The sequence below is a fragment of the Bos mutus genome, chromosome 18 (assembly GCF_027580195.1).
Source record: "Bos mutus isolate GX-2022 chromosome 18, NWIPB_WYAK_1.1, whole genome shotgun sequence".
Classification (NCBI taxonomy): domain Eukaryota; kingdom Metazoa; phylum Chordata; class Mammalia; order Artiodactyla; family Bovidae; genus Bos; species Bos mutus.
Genome location: NC_091634.1, coordinates 25,586,805 through 25,592,675, shown reverse-complemented (window position 1 = coordinate 25,592,675; position 5,871 = coordinate 25,586,805).

Genomic DNA, 5,871 nt, shown 5'->3' with positions numbered 1-5,871 from the left:
GGGTAGCCTTTCCCTTCTCCAGGGGATCTTCCTAACCCAGGGATTGAACCAGCTGAGTCACAAGGGAAGCCCATAACTTGCTGTACTTCAATAATTATGACAGTTTTCTTGGCATCATTTAAAATAGCTGCATAGGATTCTATTGAGTTTCCCTAATGGCTCAGATGGTAAAGAATCTGCTTGCAATGTGAGAGACCTGGGTTTGATCCCTGGTTTGGGAATATCCCCTGGAGAAGGGAATGGCAACCCACTCCAGTATTCTGGCCTGGAGAATACCCATGGACAGAAGAGCCTGCCGGGCTAAAGTCCATGGGGTCACAAAGAGTTGGACATGACTGAATGACTAAGCACATATACCCACTCCAGTATTCTTGCCTGGAGAATCACATGGACAGAGGAGCCTGCTGGACTACGGTCCATGGGGTTGCAACAAGTCGGACACGATGGAGTGACTAACACTTTCAGGATTCTATTATATGGATGTATTATAATTCATTTAAATTGATATTTTTGATATTTAGGTTGTTTCCAATTTTATGTTGTTTTAAGTGGCATTTCAGTGAACATCCTGAGACCTTAACTTGTAAATAGTATGCACTTTCAGTACCTTCGATATATATTGTCAAATGGCCCTCCAGAAAGAATATATCAGTTCATGTTCCCTCACCTTCCCTAATGCCAGGCATTTTCATTAAAATATATATGTATGTTTGCTAAATTTTATAGGGAAAATTCAGTAACTTTTTAATTTTAACTGAGTTAAAATTCTACCTTTATGACATGAAATGTATTTTTAAAGGCTAAGTTCTTAAAGAATAAAAGAGAAAAAGAAAATTTTCCTTTCCTTTGTACTGGAAGGAGATGGAATATCTTCAAAAGAAATGATTTTCATTTCAAGGATTAGTAGTGATTCCAGTTGTGGAAATCATTGCAATGGTAGGACTTCGCTCCCTTGAGACACAGATCTTTCTCCATAGCCTTTTATTGCAATTAGGTTCATTGTGATGAGATTTTACCTGTATATAATTCAGCAAATTTACATATAAAAAACTAACCATGGGTTTGAGATTGATACAATCCCATGAATTTAATGACTGCAAGAGTCTGATTCAAGGTTATAATTAAGAAGCACATGGGTGGCCTTGGATATAGGCTAGCCAGGAGTAAGTAGATTACTTTCACATTTTGAGTTTAGTCCTAGGTGGGGAGAAGAATGCCAGATAGCATAAAAGGATAGTATTCCAACCAATAACAGTATTCATATTCTTCTAGAAGAATTATGGAAGGCAATGGCAACCCACTCCAGTACTCTTGACTGGAAAATCCCACGGACGGAGGAGCTTGGTAGGCTTCAGTCCATGGGGTCACGAAGAGTTGGACACGGCTGAGCGACTTCACATTCACTTTTCACTTTCATGCATTGGAAAAGGAAATGGCAACTCACTCCAGTGTTCTTGCCTGGAGAATCCCAGGGATGGCGGAGCCTGGTGGGCTGCTGTCTGTGGAATCGCACAGAGTCAGACACGACTAAAGCAACTTAGCAGCAGCAGCAGCAGAAGAAGAATTGTTATTATAATAATAAAAATGTTGGTTTAGGCTGAGCTACTCACTAATAAAAAGTTCACTAACATGTCCATGGATTGACCTCACTAGCTCAATTTTGAACTCAAAGGTTATATCCATTTATTTTGGCACTTTTGTTGGAAGATTAGCTTGAGTATTGGGAATTCCAATGAAGAACTGTAGCATGGAGGCATCCTGCTTGTGTCATTTTATTTAAATGCTACTGGAAGTCTGCGTTTTATCACCCATATTTACTAGATTATGAGAGGTATTTGGCAAAAGCGTATTAGATCATCTAGTTTATTTGTTTATCATTGTTATTCTAAGATGATCACTTGTTTCTGTTATCCCTACTCAACTATTGCAATTCTCTTCTGTGGTTCTCGAATACCAGACACATTATTGCTAGATTAAATGTCTAAAGAACACGAATTTGCTGAATTATAGACAGATCATATCCCATCATGCCAAAATCCTTTTGAAATCTTGAGTGGCTGTCTTTCCCTTTAGAAATTAGTAGGACTCAATTATCTGCCAGTCAAAGCCCATAGTTGTAAATGTTATTGCCTGCCTTTCCAGTTTCATGTTTCATCTGCAGTTTCCTACCCTGAATAGAACTCTTGCTCTCTTACCTGCTTACTTTTTAAAAAAAAAAAGCTTCTGTTTTGAACTGGGATGTGCTTTTTCATTTACACAGGAGAATCTTGGGATATAAAGTTTGGGAGAGACCTTCAACATTCATACTTTGTGATTTTTCGAGACTCCTGACCCTGATTTCTAGTTGAAATGATTTATTTCCTCTGATTTTCTATGTTCTTTATTCGTACTCCTTTTAAGACAGCATTGATCACGTTCTGCCCTATTTTATAAATGTTTATGTACTTGTCTTATTCCTCTAATAGATTAAAAATTGCTTGGGATCAGGACTGCATTTTATTTTCTTGTTCTTGAATTCTTTGTAGCACCTAGTACAGTGCTCAGCATACATTATTGATACACTTATATGGATAAATGTCTAAACAAAGATACAGTGAGAAATTGTTGGCATTATTATTCATGTGATTTTGAGGGTATTTAATTATGATAGATAGTAAATTTTGATGACATCCAAAACTTCCAATTTTTGTGCATAGAAACAAAGACTTTATAGTATAGTTATAGTTCATTATAGTTACTTATACTGAATCTTTTGGAGGACAGTTTAAAAATTTTAATTAAAGAAAAAGCTTTGATATAACTTGAAGTTTATTTGAAAAAAAAAAAAAGCAGCATGGAGGCAAAATTACCACCCTTATAAAAGAGTAGTTAAGGCTGATTTGAGAGATGGGAGTGAACATAAAATGTGTGAACTTTCTATTCACTCAGTTTCTTGATTCTGTCAGTGCCCTGTTCAGTCATCTTGAAGGAATTTAGACCTAAGGCATTTTTGGGGTTCTCAGCCAGTCACTGTATTTAATCTTTTTAGAGAACAGTTTACAGATTTGTTGACTCTGCTCCAGCTCAGCCTGAATCACTTGAACAACTGCCTGACCACCTTTATTCTTCATGCATCCCCACACTCAGGGCACTGCAAACACTCTCTGCTTAGAATCATCTACAGAAATGTTGTCAATAAACCCGTTCCCTGACATCATTCATGACTTCCTGTTGATGAAATTCAGACTGGAGCTTTGCAGTCTGTGCTCTGTCTAATCTGGTTCCATTCTACCTGTGCAACCTATCTTGCCTTTTGCAAATGGCATTTAAAAAAAAAAAAAAACTTGGGGAATCATAACTTGGAGGTCTTTCAAATCCACCACTCTTAACTTTCTATAAGCCATGTATGTTGGTACTGCATGGAGCAATTTCTCTCTTCCTCCTTTTTCTTCAGACTTTGTCTCTCTGGCCAGGTCATCTTTCCTCCACAGGAATTCCCTCCACAGGTGCTACAGCCTCCCCTGTCTGGCCCACTGATGGTCTAGTTTGCCCAGCTGCTGTATTTGCCTGGTTTCTCTTAATATACTGAGCACTGGCACACACTTGGTGCCAGGATAAATATCTAGTGATAGAAAGTGGAAATCATGATGTGTGTTTCTCTTGTGTTGCTGTGGTGCTCACAATGTGCTAGGGAACCTTCAGTGAACATCTGAGGGTCTATAACTTGGGCAAAAGTTCTATCTATAGTACAGTATGCTGCCTTTCAGAAAGTTTTTGATATTTTTGTCTATTATAATTTTTTTCTTTTCCCCCAACTTTTTGTTCAGTTGCCAGTTGTGACCAACTCTTTATAACCCCATGGACTGCAGCATGCCAGGCCTCCCTGCCCCTCATCCTCTCTCGGAGTTTGCCCAAGTTCATGTTCATTGCATTGCACTGATGATGCTGTCCAGCCATCTCATCCTCTGATGCCTTCTTCTCCTCTGCCCTTAATCTTTCTCAGCATCAGGAACTTTTCCAATGAGTTGTCTGTTCACATCAGATGACCAAAATACTGGAGCTTCAGCTTCAGCATCAGTCCTTCCAGTGACTATTCAGTGTTGATCTCCCTTAAGATTGACTGGTTTAATCTTGCTGTCCAAGGGACTTTCAGGAGTCCTCTGAAAGGAGTCCTCCTTTCAGGAGTTAGAAGGCATCAATTCTTTGGCAATCTGCCTTCTTTACCATCCAGCTCTCAGAACTATACATGACTGCTGGGAAGACCATAGCCTTGACTATATGGACCTTTGTTAGCAGATTAATGTCTCTGCTTTTCAACAACTGTCTAGGTTTGTCATCACTTTCCTGCCAAGAAGCAATCATCTTCTGACTTCATGGCTGCAGTCACCATCCTTAGTAATTTTGGAACCCAAGAAGAGGAAATCTGTCACTACTTCCACCTTTCCCCCTTCTATTTGCCATTCAGTAATGCGGCCGGATTCCATGTCCTTAGTTTTTTTAAATATTTAGTCTTAAGCCGGCTCTTTCACTCTTCTCCTTCAGCCTCATCAAGAGGCTCTTTAGTTCCTTTTCGCTTCCAGCCATTAGAGTCATATCATCTGCATATCAGAGTCTGTTGATATTTCTCCCGCCTATCTTGATTCCAGCTTGTAACTCATCCAGCCCAGCATTTCTCATGTGCTCAGTGTATAGGTTAAACAAATGGTGACAGCAGACAGCCCTGTTGTACTCTTTTCTCAATCTTGAACCAATCAGTTGTTCCATACAGGGTTCTAACTGTTGCTTCTTGACCTGCACACAGGTTTCCAAGGGGACAGGTAAGATGGTCTGGTATTCCCATTTCTCTAAGAGCTTTCCACAGTTTGTCATGGTTGTCTGCATGTTTGAATTCCTGTTGAAGAAAGAGGACCTGGCCAAAGATATACTTCAGTTCAGTTCAGTTGCTCAGTCGTGTCCGATTCTTTGCGACCCCATGAACTGCAGCACACCAGGCCTCCCTGTCTGTCACCAACTGCCAGAGTCTGCCCAAACCCATGTACATTGAGTCGGTGATGCCATCCAACCATCTCATCCTCTGTGGTCCCCTTCTCCTCTTGCCCTCAATCTTTCCCAGCATCAGGGTCTTTTCAAATGAGTCAGCTCTTCACATCAGGTGGCCAAAGTATTGGAGTTTCAGCTTCAACATCAGTCCTTCCAATGAACACCCAGGACTGAGACAACTTATAAAACCCTAAAAAAAATGTTGGATTTCACTGAAACGCCTTTCATATGATAATTTTAAAACACATGATAAATACGTAAAATTTAGCATCTTCTTATACATGACCAGAGTAGACTTATGCCTAAATAACAGTATGGCTGTTGGCTGCCTAAGTAACTTATGCTTAAATAATAGTGGCTGTTGGCTGCAGTTGGGCATTGAATGTGGAGGTCAGGACCATCAGCCCCTGTCTCCATGTATAAATTTAAGCCAACCTCTACAGAATTTCCCAAAAGAAATCTAAACAACTTGGAAAAAAACTCTGATTTTATAGGACTTGCCAGTGGAATTTGTGTTCTCTGTCCCAAGTATCCTCCCAGGTGACAGTGTGCAGTGGCAGTTCCTATGCTCCCAGACAGAGAGGATAGCCCATTCTTTGGGTAGAGAAATTAAAGGACTAAGGCTTTCTGATGGCTCTTTGAAAACTCTGCTCTTTCTCTTTGCCTTCTTGTCTAAAATATTTGAGTATTACTAAAAACTGATCATTGCAATTTTCTCCTTGTTGCAGATTAAATGGTTCCTTGCAGTCTAACACTGGATTTAGCTCTGCTTTGTTATTCAAATTTTACGTTTTATATCAATACAACAGTTAACAGCTAGTAAAGCTCTGTGAACGTCAGGGATCTGACCAT